The sequence below is a fragment of the Ranitomeya imitator genome, chromosome 2, assembly GCF_032444005.1.
Source record: "Ranitomeya imitator isolate aRanImi1 chromosome 2, aRanImi1.pri, whole genome shotgun sequence".
NCBI classification, from domain to species: Eukaryota; Metazoa; Chordata; class Amphibia; order Anura; family Dendrobatidae; genus Ranitomeya; species Ranitomeya imitator.
This window is the reverse complement of record NC_091283.1, coordinates 367,665,627-367,684,783: the sequence shown is the minus strand read 5'-3', so window position 1 is coordinate 367,684,783 and position 19,157 is coordinate 367,665,627.

Here is a 19,157-nt window from a genome sequence, read left to right as displayed (position 1 = left end):
GTGGGGCAGAAATGCTGGACACAGTGGGGCAGAAATGCTGGACACAGTGGGGCAGAAATGCTGGACACAGTGGGGCAGAAATGCTGGACACAGTGGGGCAGAAATGCTGGACACAGTGGGGCAGAAATGCTGGACTCAGTGGACAGTGGGGCAGAAATGCTGGACACAGTGGGGCAGAAATGCTGGACTCAGTGGGGCAGAAATGCTGGACACAGTGGGGCAGAAATGCTGGACTCAGTGGGGCAGAAATGCTGGACACAGTGGGGCAGAAATGCTGGACTCAGTGGGGCAGAAATGCTGGACACAGTGGGGCAGAAATGCTGGACTCAGTGGGGCAGAAATGCTGGACACAGTGGGGCAGAAATGCTGGACACAGTGGGGCAGAAATGCTGGACACAGTGGGGCAGCAATGTTGGACACAGTGGGGCAGAAATGCTGGACACAGTGGGGCAGAAATGCTGGACACAGTGGGGCAGAAATGCTGGACACAGTGGGGCAGAAATGTTGGACACAGTGGGGCAGAAATGCTGGACACAGTGGGGCAGAAATGCTGGACACAGTGGGGCAGAAATGCTGGACACAGTGGGGCAGAAATGCTGGACTCAGTGGGGCAGAAATGCTGGACACAGTGGGGCAGAAATGCTGGACTCAGTGGGGCAGAAATGCTGGACTCAGTGGGGCAGAAATGCTGGACTCAGTGGGGCAGAAATGCTGGACACAGTGGGGCAGAAATGCTGGACTCAGTAGGGCAGAAATGCTGGACTCAGTGGGGCAGAAATGCTGGACACAGTGGGGAAGAAATGCTGGACTCAGTGGGGCAGAAATGCTGGACTCAGTGGGGCAGAAATGCTGGTCACAGTGGGGCAGAAATGCTGGACACAGTGGGGCAGAAATGCTGGACTCAGTGGGGCAGAAATGCTGGACACAGTGGGGCAGAAATGCTGGACACAGTGGGGCAGAAATGCTGGACACCGTGGGGCAGAAATGCTGGACTCAGTGGGGCAGAAATGCTGGACACAGTGGGGCAGAAATGCTGGACTCAGTGGACAGTGGGGCAGAAATGCTGGACACAGTGGGGCAGAAATGCTGGACACAGTGGGGCAGAAATGCTGGACACAGTGGGGCAGAAATGCTGGACACAGTGGGGCATAAATGCTGGACACACTGGGGGCAGAATGCTATGGACACAGTGGGGCAGAATGCTATGGACACAGTGGGGCAGAAATGCTGGACACAGTGGGGCAGAAATGCTGGACACAGTGGGGCAGAAATGCTGGACACAGTGGGGCAGAAATGCTGGACACAGTGGGGAAGAAATGCTGGACTCAGTGGGGCAGAAATGCTGGACACAGTGGGGCAGAAATGCTGGACACAGTGGGGCAGAAATGTTGGACACAGTGGGGCAGAAATGCTGGACACAGTGACAGGGGCAGAATGCTGGACACAGTGACAGGGGCAGAATGCTGGACACAGGGGCAGACTGTGAGACCCGGGGGCAGAATGCTGGACATTGGGGCAGAATGCTGGAAATTGGGGCAGAATGCGAGACACGGGGCAGAATGGAGATACAGGGCATGATTGGAGACACGGGGCAGGATGAAAGACATGGGGGCATGACTAGAGACAGATGGGGGAGGATTGGAGACAGATGGGGCAGAATGGAGACACAGGGGGCATGATTGGAGACAAGTGGCTGGATTTCAGACATGGGGGCATGGTTGGAGACATAGGGGGCAGAATGGAGACATGGGGCATGATTGGAGACAGATCGTGCAGGATCATGGGGCAGGATGGATATGATGGAGAAAGATGGGGCAGGATGGAGAGATCACATGGGGCGATCATATGGGGCAGGATGGGGAGATCATATGGGGCAGAATGGATACTCATGAGGGCAGGATGGGAGAACATGTGGCTGACGCCAGGAATGAGACACACGGTGGCCAGGATGGGGAATATTATTACCATAGGGGCTAATTTAGGGATATTATTACTGCAGTGATGTATTTATTTTATTTTTTGAGGACACGGTTTTAAATGGGGGGGCGGTCCTGTTACTGTGTAGAGTGACACTATGTCGCCTCTTTTTCTTCATCTGGTGTAATGTAGAAGGTGGGAAAAATTAAGTAATGTATTCTACAAGCGGAGCTCAAGATAACTGTGTTATTTCCTGCAGAGAGAAGTCCTGGCTGGATTAAATGATGGCGGTCTGTGCTGGATGAAAGATGAAGGACTTCACCTAGAGACGTCACTGGTGAGTCAGTGTGTTACCTATACACTGATACTATACACTGTATACTGTAAACAGAGCTCCTGTGTATAATTTCACTAGTGATCACTGTATTATCTGTACACAGACACTGCATACTAAGTACAGATCTCCTGTGTATAATGGCACTTATGGTGATAGTATGGTGCTTTTTTTTAATTACTGATCAGAATTGTAGTATTCAGTCACTATGTGGTGGTAATATGTGGTCTGGACATGGTGTTGCGGTATTTGTTCCTTGTATGTGATATTATTCGATCACTGTGGTGGTAATATGTCATCTGGTCATGGTGTAGCGGTATTTGTTCCTTGTATGTGATATTATTCAATCACTGTGGTGGTAATATGTCATCTGGTCATGGTGTTGCGGTATTTGTTCCTTGTATGTGATATTATTCGATCACTGTGGTGGTAATATGTCATCTGGTCATGGTGTTGCGGTATTTGTTCCTTGTATGTGATATTATTCAATCACTGTGGTGGTAATATGTCATCTGGTCATGGTGTTGCGGTATTTGTTCCTTGTATGTGATATTATTCGATCACTGTGGTGGTAATATGTCATCTGGTCATGGTGTTGCGGTATTTGTTCCTTGTATGTGATATTATTCGATCACTGAGGTGGTAATATGTCATCTGGTCATGGTGTAGCGGTATTTGTTCCTTGTATGTGATATTATTGGTCATTTTAAAAATTGAAAGATAAATAAAAATATACCTAAATTGTATTGCATATTTTAACAAATATTTAATAGGTTACAGTAGAGTAGGGCCCGGCCAAAAGTGTCTACCATGTTATGGTGGCGGCTTAAAAAATCTTTTGGCCAAAACAAAAGCTGCTGGCTATATTTATGATCTGGTGATGGGAACTGTTGATGTGTGATAGGTGAGAAGTGGAGTTTTTCCAAGAGAGAGCGGTGGGTCTGTGGACAGTTCGAGGGGTGGAGCGTGGAGGCGGGGCTGGGGTGGAGCCTGGGCGGAGTCTCAAGGGGGCCCCGAAAATTTTGCCAGTATGGGGCCCCGAAATTTCTAGTGGCAGCCCTGGCTCTAAGAATTCTTTTGACCCTGCCTGTGTCCGTGGCCTCAGGAGAGAGAAGCTTCTCAAAACTAAAGCTAGTTAAAACATATTTAAGGGCAAATATGACGCAAGAGATGTTGGTTGGGTTGGCAACAATTTCGATAGAATATGAAGTTGCTAAACAAATTAATCTCGGTGACTTAGTGTCATCCTTTTAAAAAAAAAAAGGCAAGGAAACAAAAATTTTAATCACCTATGGTCGTTTTTGTTTTGTGTTATTGATTACTTTGTATATATTTGTCCTGTACAACTTCTCAGAAGATTAAAGAGTTAGAAGAGAGTTAATTAATCATTGTTGTTGTGGTTTATTTTGCTCCTAAATTTATATCCCAAGTTTTCATCTACTGCCAAGAATAGTAGCGGCGCAACAAAATAGTTTTGCCTAGGGCGCCGTAATCTCTCGGGCCGGCCCTGGTTGGAATAGTGGTATTGCAACCACTAGGGCAGAGGTCCCCAACGTTTCTGACATTCAGAGGCACATTCAGCTCAGAGAGGGTCGCGAGCCACATTCAGCTCCCGCCCCCTCACAATAGTGGCAACCAAAGCCCCCATTACAGGCGCAATGGTAACCAAAGTTTTTCCACAAAAATCACCCCAAAGCAGTATACTAAGATCCAGGAGTTCCCACAATACCCCCATTCAGTATTCTCCTATAAAGCACTCCCAAGTCACTGTCACATCCAGCTTCAAACACCTATGACAGGTATTGTCATCTTGTCTCCCCATTGTCATCATGTATTTCCAATTTTGATGCTGGATTTTTAAGTTTGTTATCAATAAAACATTGGACTTTTTTACTGAAATGGAGTTTCACACAGAAGATTTCTTTTCCTGCATCCTGTCTCCAGCGTACCATACTTAAAGGGAAGGTGCCACCAGTTTTCTTGTATTTTGTTTTTTTTTGTGAAATTAAGCTTAAAATGGTAATTAAAATGTATTAATGCAATGTTTGCACTGTTTGCAAACATTTCTATATGAAAAATATTATATATTTTTTTTACAAATATACATATTTACCACTAGGGGGAGCATTCTCCTTTTTAGACCTCAAGCAGCTATAGTAAGATTTACCAGCTTTACTGTTAGCAGCAAAATTGGGGCAGTAACTACTGACATCACCATCTCCCTCCCCTTTTGGGTGGTCTAGTATCCCTGGGGCAGAATGAAGAGCAGCATCACACTGGGCTATAATAAAATGGCGGCCAGTCACACCTACAGCAGTGAGTTGTGCAGCCCACAGAGGCGTGCCCAGCTCACTACTAATGCTGCTACAATGTTAGAGATAGGGTCAGCGCCGGTCTATTACCTCCTATGTCCATGGGGTGCCGTAATCTGACACTGATAGTGTCGTGCTACTGCTGTGAAACCAAGATGTCAGCCCCCAGTGCCTTCTTTAAACTCATATAACACATGAAATCTGTTTCACATACATTTAAAACTTGGTTATAGCAGCATGTTATACTACATTACAGTGATTTATTAATGATCTACAAACGCGGTACCTTACCTTTAAATCATCTCAAACCCCCTAAGACCAGTATATGTGCATCCAGATCTGCTCTTCCGTGCAGGGCTGCTCACAAAATTCACCATTTTCAGATGTGCTCTTCATACCTGTTTGCTAGAACTGGAGCTATTACACCAAGCTGACAGACAGCCGCGAGTCACAATTCATGGGGCCGCGAGCCACATGTGGCTCCCAAGCTACAGGTTGGGGACTCCTGCACTAGGGGCAGCATCGACAGGTAGCGGAGTCAGGAATAGCCAAAGGGTCATTACACAGGAGCAATGTAGTTAAAAGATCAGCAGCAAGCGTAGTAAGAAACAGCCAGGGGGCTGGTACATGGAAGCAGCAGTCTAATCTTGGAATGAAGGGGTTGAAGGATGAAAGGAAGCTTTACTATAGGATGGTAGCTCAATAATCTTGCAAGGAAGGAAGTACAATCCCAGGTTTAAATAGAGTGTTCAATCAGGGTGGAGTCAATCAGGAAATCAGGGTGGAGACAATCAGAACAACACAGGTATTAGTGTCTGGGTTAGCAAGGAACTGTCCAGTGAGTTGAATAGCTCAAAGGGAAGAGCTGCCGCATGGTGGACAAATGCTGCTGGATTTGAATTCTGACACTGGGATTCGTTTATGCATATACATAAATGTGCACTTCCGAGGCAAGAGCTTCTTCTGTTCAAAGGGCTCGTCTGAGACACTTTAAAACCAGTGGGCAGTGATGAATATTGGGGTTTGCATTAGTTTGATCTTTATGGGAGATATAATTTTGGCATCATTACGATGAGATGAACATATTGCACTCACTCACATCACCGTAGGGCAATTATAACCCCTCCAAATTAATATTGATGGTAAAAGAAAACCTACAAAAATACCTCCAGAGAAAGCATTTATATTTCTATCAATAAATCTTTATTTCAACAAAAAGCATGACAAAAAGGAATATAAAAACAATTAAAAAGGAGATATACTGCATAATATAATGACTGGAATATAAACAGAACGCATGCATTTACGTGAAATGTTAGAGGGTCCAGGCTGGTAATTATACTTGAATATGCAATCCTCCTTGTAAAATGTTTGTCCTGTTTTGAGGGGATGCCTTTATTGAAAACTCAATGATGCATTTGCGTTTTGTATTCCTTGCAGTTGCACTTTAGAATCTTTTTTATGTGCGCCCACTTTCCCTGACATATGGACAAAACTAGATATCCTAATATATTTGTACATATGCATATTCAGGTGCTTCTCACAAAATTAGAATATCATCAAAAAGTTAATTTATATCAGTTATTCAATACAAAAAGTGAAACTCATATTAGTCATTACAAACAGAGTGATCTATTTCTAGTGTTTATTTCTGTTAATGTTGATGATTATGGCTTACTGCCAATGAAAACCCCAAAATCATTATCTCAGTAAATTAGAATACTTTATAACACCAGCTTGAAAAATGATTTTAAAATCCAAAACGTTGGTTAACCAGAATCTAGACACGTATCGCAGGTGTTTTTTTATCAGAAGATCAGGAGGACTGGGTTACCTATTTATGGTTAGCCGAATTTGCTGTAATCAATCATTGTCAGGATTCGACCAATAAGTCCCAGTTTTTCGGGGCATATGAGTTCCATCCTCAGTTTAGTTAATTTAATAGTAATCGCCCTTATGGCTTACCGGATGAAGAATGGTTTTCATCTTCTATTACTACCATATAGCAGAGGGTTGTCAATAATTTGAGGAAGATGGGATCCAAATATAAGAATGTGGCTGATCGAGCATTTCGCATTGCTTTACCGCCTACCTTTGAGATCCATAATTAAAAAATACGTTGCATCTTCAGTACCATCACCTTTACCACCATCTCCTGTTATTGTCGATGGAAACTTAGTGTTTGAGATTGCGAAGATCATGGGCTCTCATCTTGTTCGTCGGTCGCTTCAGTATCTGGTTCATTGGAGGGGGTATGGTCCTGTGGAGAGAATGTGGGTACCAGCATCTGATGTTCATGCGGCCAGACTGGTCCGAGCTTTTCACGTGGCACAACCCAATAATCCTGGTCCTGAGGTTCCGGAGGTCCTTCGTAGAAGGGGGGGGCACTGTCACAGGGTTACTGCAACAGTGTGGAGCCAGAAGATCGCAGCGCCTGATTGCTCCTACTCCAGTGCTGAGAAGTAGCACTTCTCCTTCATTTTAATGGTGTTTATTCCTTCGGGCAGAACAGGGGTTCGAAGCTGATCTCAGTTAGTCACTCCTTTCTCCTTTATAATCTGGGCTCTGATACAAATCCTTGTCAGAGGTAGCATTTGCTGCATGGCTAACAGAGGGAGAGGTTTCATATGAGAAAGAGAGTTGGAGGAGTTATCTGTTACTGTTGCTTGGTTTTTATGTGTGGTGATTCCCTATCCTTTATTTTGGTTTATTCCCTTACCTCCACGCCTCGGTGCAGTCCTCTGTTATATATGAGTGAATAATTTGTATACCTGGAGTTTTCTATTAACCCTTGTTTGTGTTGCCTTGTTTGTCTGGTTGGTGTACTACGGTGCACAGTAGCGCAGCTCTTCCCTGGGTGGGGGAAGAGAACAGACAGAGGGCTAACTCAGGAGGTAAGGCAAGGGTGGAGGCCCCGGCATCTTCAGCTTCAGAAGTATCCTGGGGAGTAGGGCAAGCTATTCCCCCCCCCCCCCCTAGTGTTAGGGACAGGGAAGGAGCCTCTTGTCCCGGGTCACCCAACAACTGCGTCGTGACACTATGTGCATGATATGGTGTTCAATGAGAACTGTTAATGTGTGATTGGTGAAGACGTGATGCAGAAGTGAAGTTTATAAAGGAGTGGGCAGTGGGACTGTGGAAGGTTTGAGGGGTGGTGCCTGGACAGAGTCTCAAGGGGGCCCTAAAATGTTGCCAGTATGAGGCCCTGAAATTCCTGGTGGCAGCCCTGATCACAGGTATCTAATTGCGAAATCTAATCTAATGCTATGTCTTTTCATGTACCACTAGTTACCTGTTTTGACCACTAGAGGTCACTATTAATACATTTACCAATTAGTGATGAGTGAGTGTACTCGTTACTCGAGACTTCTCGAGCACGCTCGGGGGTCCTCCGAGTATTTTTTAGTGCTCGGTGATTTAGTTTTTCTTGCCGCAGCTGAATGATTTACATCTGTTAGCCAGCATAAGTACATGTGGGGGTTGCCTGGTTGCTAGGGAATCCCCACATGTAATCAAGCTGGCTAAGAGATGTAAATCATTCAGCTGCGGCAATAAAAACGAAATATCTGAGCACTAAAAAATACTCGGAGGACCCCCGAGCGTGCTCGAGAAGTCTCGAGTAACGAGTACACTCGCTCATCACTAATACCAATCTTTAATAAAAATAACTGAAAACAGTGGCGCTAGTGGGCTCAAAGGTTTTTAGCAGCAAAACAAAGACAATGACCACGCTATTATCAAAATGTAAAATAAAATAAAGATTCAATGAAGAGTGTTTGCTCTTAAAACTCTGAGGGTACCGTCACACACTGCCATTTCGATCGCTACGACGGTACGATTCGTGACGTTCCAGCGATATCGTTACGATATCGCTGTGTCTGACACGCAGCAGCGATCAGGGATCCTGCTGAGAATCGTACGTCGTAGCAGATCGTTTGGAACTTTGTTTCGTCGCTGGATCTCCCGCTGTCATCGCTAGATCGGTGTGTGTGACACCGATCTAGCGATGCGATCCAGCGATGCGTTCGCTTGTAACCAGGGTAAACATCGGGTAACTAAGCGCAGGGCCGCGCTTAGTAACCCGATGTTTAAACTGGTTACCAGCGTAAATGTAAAAGAAAACAAACAGCACATACTTACATTCCGGTGTCCGTCAGGTCCCTTGCCGTCTGCTTCCCGCACTGTGACTGCCGGCCGTAAAGTGAAAGCAGAGCAGAGCGGTGAAGTCACCGCTGTGCTGTGCTTTCACTTTACGGCCGGCAGTCACAGTGCGGGAAGCAGACGGCAAGGGACCTGACGGACACCGGAATGTAAGTATGTGCTGTTTGTTTCTTTTTACGCTGGTAACCAGGGTAAACATCGGGTTACTAAGTGCGGTCCTGCGCTTAGTAACCCGATGTTTACCCTGGTTACCCGGGGACCTCGGCATCGTTGGTCGCTGGAGAGCTGTCTGTGTGACAGCTCCCCAGCGACCACACTACGATTTACCTACGATCACGGCCAGGTCGTATCGCTGGTCGTGATCGTAGGTAAATCGTATAGTGTGACGGTACCCTGACTCCTATGGAATTAAAACGATCTAATGCAAGTAGGGTTAAAACAGGATTAAAACATATAAGACCAAAAGTAGGTCAAGGCACAAACCAGTCAGTAACTTACATAAATCATGATGTAGGTTAGATTGGCAGACTCAGGTAGACAGATAGTAACAGGCAGTAATCAGCCACAGACCACAGTCGTTAGAGTTAGTGTCCCATAGATGGCAGAATTAGCATGAGAGATCCACTTCTAAAGTGCACTGGTGCAGACTTCAAAAAATAGCTTTATACAGCAAAAGAAGAGGTCAGGGTTATCTCTAACCACTATTAGCAAGTCAATAAAAAGTTGGAGGAGGGACAGTACCTTTCTGTCCTTGTAGCAAAATCCCCTCTGTGTTCTGTAAATAGTATTCCTGATGTAAGGGGTGTACCAGGACCGTGTACTACTCCACGCCCTTCCTAAGTGTATAACTGTATCTACTATATAATTGTCTAAGGGTCACTTCAGTCTTTCTGTCTGTCTGTCTGTCACGGATATTCATTGGTCGTGGCCTCTGTCTGTCATGGAAATCCAAGTCGCTGATTGGTTGTGGCAAAACGCCCACGACCATTGCCACGACCAATCAGCGACGGCCATAGTCTGGCAGCGAAATGGCCGCTGCTTTACTGCCCTCCAGTCAGCGCTAAGCGCTCACACAGGGTTAATGCCAGCGTTACCGGAGCGCGGTGTAACGCACTCCGTTACCGCAGCTATTAACTCTGTGTGACCAACTTTTTACTATTGATGCTGCGTATGCGTAAAACGATCTACTGTTACAAATAATAATAATAATAATAATAATAAAAAGGTTGTTCTCGCCTTCCGACGTCGTGCGGTGTCCTCGGCAGTGCAAGCGGCAGGTTCCGGTGCCAAGGATGCTATGCGAGAAGGACCTGCCATGACGTCATGTGACCGCGACGTCATCACAGGTCCTGCGCTCATACCAGCCTTGGGACCAGAAGCTGCCACGTGCACCGCACACAGGCGCCAGGACTTCACGGGGCATTCGGAAGGTGAGTATATGTTTATTTTTTATTTTAAGTATTTTTTAACCACATATATAGTGCCCATATTGCTATATACTATGTGGGCTGTGTTACATACTGCGTGGGCTCTGTTATATACTAAATCTCTGTGCTATATACTATGTAGCTGGGCAATATACAACGTGACTGTGCAATATACAATGTGACTGTCCAATATACTACGTGCACTGTGTTATATACTACGTAGCTGTGCAATATACTATGTGGCTGTGTCGGTTCTGTTATATACTACATCGACTGTGCAATATACTATGTGGCTCTGTTATATACTATGTGGCTGTGCAATATACTACGTAGCTATGCAATATACTACGTGCCTCTACAATATACTACGTGGCTATGTTATATACTACGTGGCTCTGCTATATACTACGTCGCTGACCAATATACTACATAGCTGTGTAATACACTACATAGCTGTGCCATACACTACGTGACTGTGTTATATACTACGTGGCTCTACAATATACTACGTGACTATGTTATATACTACATAGCTCTGCTATATACTACGTGGCTGACCAATATACTATGTGCCTGTGCAATACACTACGTAGCTGTACAATACACTACGTGGCGATGTTATATAATATGTGGCTGTGTTACATACTATGTTATATACTACATCGGTTGTGTTATATACTACGTCACTGTGCAATATAGTACGTATACTGTGCTATATACTACCTACATATTCTAGAATACCCGATACGTTAGAATCGGGCCACCATCTAGTATCTACTATATAATTGTCTAAAGGTCACTTCCGTCTGTCTGTCTGTCCTTCTGTCACGGTTATTCATTCGCTGATTGGTCTCGCCAGCTGCCTGTCATGGCTGCCGCGACCAATCAGCGACGGGCACAGTCCGGAAAAAAATGGCCGCTCCTTACTCCCCGCAGTCAGTGCCTGTCGCCCGCATACTCCCCTCCGGCCACCGCTAACACAGGGTTAATGCCGGCGGTAACGGACCGTGTTATGCTGTGCAATATACTACGTGGCTGGGCAATATACTACGTGGCCTGGGCAATATACTACGTGGATAAGCATATTCTAGAATACCCGATGCGTTAGAATCGGGCCACCACCTAGAACAGTATATATGCTGTTAGTTTAGAATGGTTATGTAAGGAGAGTGTGGTACCGGAATCAGTCACTAGATGGGGTACATGACACCTTAGTGTATAGACAGTGAATATAGTCTGCTGTAGGAAGAGCCAGCTGGGGTAAGATAGGAACGGCTTCCTAGTAAGAGTCAGTAGAGGCCAAGGTGCCACGTGTGTACAGGGTATACGGAGCAGAGCCGCATGTGTACGGAGTGGAGCCGTGGAGCACCGTGTGTACGAGGTGTACGGAGTGGAGCCGCATGTGTACGGAGTGGAGCCGTGGAGCTGTGTGTGTACGAGGTGTACGGAGTGGAGTCATGTGTGTACGAGGTGTACGGAGTGGAGCCGCGTGTGTACGGGATGTACGGAGTGGAGCCGTGTGTATATAAGGTATACGGAGCGGAGCCGCGTGTGTACAAGGTGTATGGAGCGGAGTCCTGTGTGTACGAGGTGTACGGAGTGGAGCCATGTGTGTACGGGGTGTACGGAGCGGAGCCGTGTGTGTATTAGATGTACGGAGGGGAGCCGTGTGTGTACGAGGTGAACGGAGGGGAGCCATGTGAACGAGGTGTACAGAGGGGAGCCATGTGTGTACGAGGTGTACGGAGTGGAGTCATGTGTGTACGAGGTGTACGGAGTGGAGCCGCGTGTGTACGGGATGTACAGAGCGGAGCCGTGTGTATATAAGGTGTACGGAGCGGAGCCGAGTGTGTATAAGGTGTATGGAGCGGAGTCCTGTGTGTACGAGGTGTACGGAGTGGAGCTGTGTGTGTACAAGGTGTATGAAGCGGAGCCATGTGTATACAGGGTGTACGGAGCGGAGCCGTGTGTACGGAGCGGAGCCGTGTGTACGGAGCGGAGCCGCGCGTGTACGAGGTGTACGGAGCGGAGCCACTGTAAAGGGTTAAACTAAGAAAATTTAAAACAGGCTTAATTTTGTGCTTTTCGACTCCATCTTGCTGTTTTAAGATAAATTTTGTTACTAGGTAAAGTTCACAGCTGTTATGAGACCTTGATTGTTTCAACCTGGACAGGACATGAGACTGAGGATGTATTGTTCTACGAGACTTTGCAAAGGAGGTGTAGAAACCACAAGGAAACGACCCTAGTGCTGTGATCATTTATCATCTTTGATCATGTATGTTATGACCTTTTATGGTCAGGGGCAGTGAGGGTTGGTGGTTTCGGCTCCTTATATTGTGGGTGTTCAAATTGGGGTCGCTTTATTCCCTTACCCTCTTTTCCCTCCGTCGCTTTTAGGTTTTATTTATTTTGGTTTTGTCTTGTCCCTGTCCTGTTGGTACTTTTATCATCATCACCGGTCTCTGTACGGCGCTTGATGTTTTGCTGCGCGCTTGGCCCTGCTATCCTGAGCGGCCCGTGGCGTCACTATGCGTGAGCGGTTGCCATCGTTACAGCGACGCCATTGCATGACGCCGCTGCCGCTTGGAGTCGCCGGTTACCATAGCGGCGCCTGCGTCACTTCCGGCAGTCGTCCCAGCAATCATCAGCCTCTCTGCATTTAAACCCCATCATCGGAACTAGCCGACACCTCCCCTGACAAAGGAGCTTCCGCTCCGAAACGCGCGTCGGGCGGACGTGTGGACCGGACCCGGCTATTCCTAAGTGCCCCCTTTAACAGGTAATTTATAGTTATGCTTGTGGCCGCTTGCCCTGTTATTTACCCTGCTATATCAAGGGATAGATGGTCATGTTTGATCATGGGGGAGAGGCACACACATGAGGAGGATTAACCATTATGCACATTTTGTGCTGTTGCCTTGCTAGTGAGTTGGCACATTGTGGCCTGGTTGGATGCGGTGCTTCACGGCATTAACCCGCTGTGGTATACTTTTATGTATTATTGCATTTGGCATCCAATGATATATATTTTGTCTTACAGCACAAGTGTATGTTATTTTCTAGCTAGCACTCCTTTTTGGGTGCGCTAACCTCTATGTGCGTGTCCTTAGTATATGGTAGCCTGTGTTATTCGGTCTGCATGTCTTTCTGTACAGTAGCGACTTATTGTGGTGACCTTCACCATTTTTCACTGTGTACCATTGTCGTCTAAATATTGTTATGGTTTTAAGATTGTAATGCTTTGTATTTTTTGAATAAAGATTATTTATATGTGTGATTAATCCAGTATTGGTCGTTTCCTTGTGGTTTCCACACCTCCTTTGCATCTGGTTTTCAACGACTTGGTTTTGATTGAATCCATTACACAGCAACAGATATATATATATATATATATATATATATATATATATATTAGAGAGCTATGTGATGTTGCTATTTGATACCTTTACTATTTTTCTACGAGACTTTGACGTACAGACTGTTCCTGCATTCTTATAGGTTAAGAACTGTGAGCGTGTTCTTTTGCTGATTGGTTGAAGTATAACTTCTATGATTATGAAAAGTGATACACAATAAACGGGGGCTACGTCTCCGTCTGGTCATTTTCAGATGCTGGCAACGCTCTGTAGATCAATTTTAAAATCATTTAGTCAACCGTGAAGGATCACTTTAGATCCTCCCTCAACACCGCGTGTGTACGAGGTGTACGGAGCGGAGCCGTGTGTGTACAGGGTGTACGGAGCAGAGCCGCATGTGTACAGGGTCTACGGAGCAGAGCCGCGTGTGTACAAGGTGTACGAAACAGAGCCGCGTGTGTACAGGGTGTACAGAGCAGAGCCGCGTGTGTACGGAGCAGAACCGCGTGTGTACGGGGAGTACAGAGCGGAGCCATGTGTGTACGAGGTGTATGGAGAGGAGCTGTATGTGTACGAGGTGTATGGACCCGAGCTGTGTGTGTACTTTGTGTGTTAACACTTTGACACCCCAGTTAGATTTAGCTTTGTAGTTTTTTGGTAATAGTAAATTGCAATTAACTTCTCTGCTCCAACCACATAAATGAATTACGGTAATACTTAATATTTACTAGAGATGAGTGAATCTTTTCAAATTTGAGTTTGCCAGCTTCATTGAATTTTTCCCAAAAGGTTTATTCATCGCTATTTTCAAGTACCGCAAAGCCTCCAGTTGTCCTGGAAACACGTGGGTAACACTCTGAAGTCTCCTAGGACTGTAATGAACTCCTTTCAAGCTCATTAAAGTAAACACAGCCTTAATATTGCCAAAGTGACCTCAAAAGTTATGGCTATGAGTAAACAGTGATAGCCAACAGCCACTGAACTGACTGACTTTTTACGCTATTTAAAATGTTAAATAAAACTTGTTAAAAAATTATCCCATTTGGAGTCCAGATTACTGAAATGCGAGTGATTACACACAGAAAGTATACACAGTAGAAGTTATGGCTTTTTGACAAATGGTGGTCCAAAAATGATCAATATTTGGGAAATAATAGTTTTTATTCGGACTCCCATGACAGCACCACGAGAGAGGGGATCCGCCTTTCAGGAACAGGAAACCTACAGATACAAAAGGGCGGCATCTCTCCCACGCATCAGTTAAAGGCGCATTCTACCCGGGCCATGGCAACCTCTTGGGCAGAGAGATCTGGAGTTTCCATCAACCAGATATGTAAGGCGGCTATGTAGTCATCCCCTTGCATCTTTTTTAACCACTATAGGCTAGACATGGGTGCTTCTTCTGAGCTCACCTTCGGCTTAAGGGTGCTGCAAGCTGTTGTCACTTCCTAAGCAAGTTTTATATTCTCTCGTGGTGCTGACATGGGAATCCGAATAGAGCATTAAGTTACTTACCGATAACAGCATTTTTCGGAGGCCCATGACAGCACCCTTAGTTCCCTCCCTTGAAGTATGGGTGCTCACTTCTTCCGTTTATAAGTTTTCACATAGGGTGAATCATTAAAGTTATATATATTTTATGTGCCATTAACCATGGAGGTCCTCTTAAGCTCTGTAATCCAACTGATGCATGGGAGAGGTGCCGCCCTTATGTATCTGTAGGTTTCCTGTTCCTGAAGGGCGGATCCACTCTCTCGTGGTGCTGTCATGGGCCTCTCTAAAATGCCGTTACCGGTAAGTAACTTAATGCTTTTTGGTTTCTAAAATGAAGAATCTGTTCCAAAAGTATTCATTTTTTGGAAGTAGTAACATATTTGCTGTTTGGAAAGTGAAAAAGCAATGTCTTCTTAAAAAGTTATGTAAAAAAGTATCCCTATTTTTGGAGATTTAGGTTAATTTACCATTTATACGGTAGGGTTCAATAGAAAAAAAGGACCAGCACATCTAAACTAGTGTGAACAGGCACCAACCAAAAAAAAGCATATACGCAACAAATAGTAAGTTCGAACCATTATATACAAAGAAGGATTACTCTACAACATTGAAACTGCATTGCTGCCATAGGAAATAGGCCTTTAGCCACAGGTGATTTTAAAGCTGGTCCATTGCTGCCCCATAAACTATAGGCTTTTTTTGGCAAAGGAGAGGTGACATATCAGGACAGGGACCCAATTTCTGAAGGACGCCTTGACGTGGCAATTGGGCTCACATATATTGACCGATCTATGCAAAAAGTACCATCCTTTTCTCATAGCTAGAAAAGACAATGGACAAGCAGGAGATGTGTGTGGCTGTTTGTCAGAAGTAGGACTAAAAGCAACCATGCAACATAGAATATGATGAGATAGGTAAAGAGATGTTTGGCTTTGTACGACCAGCACTGGACGTCGCTACAGTGGCAGCAAACCTCCCAACTTTCTTAGAAGGTAAAGAGGGACAAAGGTAGCGGTGCGCACAGCGTGCCATGGCAAATATTAAGTCACACCCCTGACCACACCCATTTCACAACTAGTCACACCCATATCCACGCCCCAACCACACCCATTTAGCACTGCTGACCACACTGTTTCATAAACAATAATTCTAAACAGAAAAAATATGGCCACAGTGCTCCAAACTGTATAATGGCCCCACATGATGCTCCATACTGTATAATGGCCATACAGTGCTCCATACTGTATAATGGCCCCACATGATTCTCAATACTGTATAATGGCTCCACATGATGCTCCATACTGTATAATAGCCCCACCTGATGCTCCATACTGCATAATGGCCCCGTATGATGCTCCATACTCTATAATGGCCCCACATGATGCTCAATACTGTATAATGGCCCCACATGATGCTAAATACTGTATAATGGCCACACAGTGCTCCATAATGTATAATGGTCACACATGATGCTCAATACTGTATAATGGTCGCACATGATGCTCCATACTGTATAATGGCCCCACATGATGCTCCATACTGTATAATGGCCCAATATGATGCTCAATACTGTATAATGGCCCCACATGATGATGCCAGTTTACAGTCAGAGCTGTAGATGTGTCCCAGCAGCTCTGCTTACAATGCAGGCAAAGATTTCACCACCTGTCACTGTCCACACTGCTGCCTCACAGATCCTTCACATTGCAATGTAGCCCAGCTCTGTGAACTCTGCATGCACTCAGACAACACCACTATCTACTGGCTCCACTCCATATCTGCTGTAGTATATAAAGGATACATACAGTATATATATATATACTGTGCCTATGACTAACAGGCTGCACTGGATTGCTCTAACTGCTGCCACTACTACTGGTTATAATACCTTGTACTGTAAGCAAAACAGGGCCAGCTGCATGTGACACACACACACAGTACCTCAGAATGTCCTCTCTCCCTCTCTGAACTGCCCCAGAAAAAGAAGATACGGAGGGGGCGTGTCTTAATACAAGGGGCGTGTCGGCTGATTCTCCTACTGGCTGTGCGGGAGATGTAGAGTCCCGTGCGGGACTGCGGGGCACAGCCTCAAAATCGGGACAGTCCCCCAGTATGAGAGACAGTTGGGAGCTATGTAGCAGTACAATCAGAGGCGTATCTTAGGGCGGTAGCTGGGGCATGTTCACTGGGTGCAGCCGGCAGGGGGGCGCAGTCAGGCCGCCTAATGCGCCAATCTGAAGAGGCTCTTCCAGTGGCTGCATTCTGCCGCCCCCCAGACTGGGAGTAGGCCTCTCTCTGTGCCGGCCATCATCTGCCAGGAAGGATGCGAGCCTGCATCAAAGTCAGGGACCCGACACAATGTAAATGTATGTGATATGTCGTGAAGGGGTTAATAAGGCTAAACATAAATATAAAAATGTAAGTGTAAGGGCAGAAATAGCCAATTTATTTTCTACCCCCTTTTTGTGCAAGTTTTCTGAAGATGTATAGATGTACGCACAACAAGACGCGACAACATTTGTTCGGTCGTCACCAATATAGTCTTTGACCCCATCAACACATACGTTCAAATCTCGTTTTGCGGAAGGTTAGGACGTTAGCTCCAACGGGATACTGAACGTGCGCTCTGCCGTGCATCATTTTCGGAAGTATACGCCTTACTGGAAGCAGACACCCTGACGCAGTCTACTATGTCGGAGTGAACAGGTGCCTCAAAGCAATGTGAAAGCACCCTAAGAATGAACTCATTAATAGAAGAGCAAGAATGGGAATGTCTTATATTTCTGTTGAGAAATCAGCACTTTTGCCTACAGCATGCTCTTTATTAGTGAACCTGGGAACAATCATTTTGGCTGTATACCTTAGTCCTCAATTTGCCCCTTCAGTCCAGCCATTGCTGAAGTGTACAAAGGTATAATAATTACAAGAAACATTATAATCCTGGATCAATTTGAATGTCAAGGTTTCTGAAAATACAGCCGAGCAGAGCTGATGTAGAAGGTTGGGAATGTATGCCACTCGTACAAGTCCGAACCCTTCCCCACATAGCCTCCAGGCCGAAACCCAAGACATGAAGCTACACGTGGTGCAACCTCTGCCTAATACATATCTGCAGTAGTTGATGGCGGTTACACCACTGAGAAAGGATTGTGTTCTGTCATTAGGAAATTCCTTTTTCTTTTTTTGGGGGGTGGGAGCAATTTGATATTTGTCAATTTGCCAAGAGACAAATACAAAGGTTAATTTATTAATGCTTTTAGGACAATGAATCCTTAGAGAGACCAGCAATAGAGATCAATTTATGACCTAGATATAATAAGGTGACCAAACTGGGACAAGGGTGAGGGACATGGACTGACTGGGACTGAAATTCAGCCCTGGCATTTGAAAGCACATAGGCCCATGCTGTCCTCGCCCCCGATGGGGATGTCTATTATTAATATAACTTTACCTGGGGGAAATAAGGATTTACTACAAGACTAGTATTTCTTATAATACCACTTAATAAGATTGAATAATAATAATATTAAAGGGAACCTGTCACCCCGTTTTTTCAGATTAAGATAAAAATACTGTTAAATAGGGCCTGCGCTGTGCCTTACAATAGTGTATGTAGTGTACCCTGATTCCCCACCTATGCTGCGAAATACATTACCAAAGTCGCCGTTTTCACCTGTCAATCAGGCTGGTCAGGTCAGGTGGGCGTGGTGACATCGCTGTTTCTTCCCCAGCTTTCTGTTGGTGGCGTAGTGGTGTGCGCATGTCCAAGTGCCGAATCCACTGCGCGCAGGTGAAGAAAAAGCGCGCGATCTGCGCTATTACCCTTGTCATCGGTGGGGGCGGCCATCTTCCTGAGGCCGCACGTGCGCAGATGGAGTGCTCTGCTGCACGGGGCTTCAGGAAAATGGCCGCGGGATGCCGCGCGTGCGCAGATGGAAATCGCGGCGGCCATTTTCCTGAAGCCGAGATAGTGTAGTCCTGACGAAGGACTACAATCCGAAACGCACGTCGGGGTGCGTTTCCACGAGGACTTGGCTGACCCTGTTTAATTGAATTAAAGGTATAGTGCGCTCCCCCCATTAACCACATAGTGCACTACGACTTCTTTGTTGCACCCTTTTCTCAGCCATTTGTAGTGTCTCAGCAGTATTTG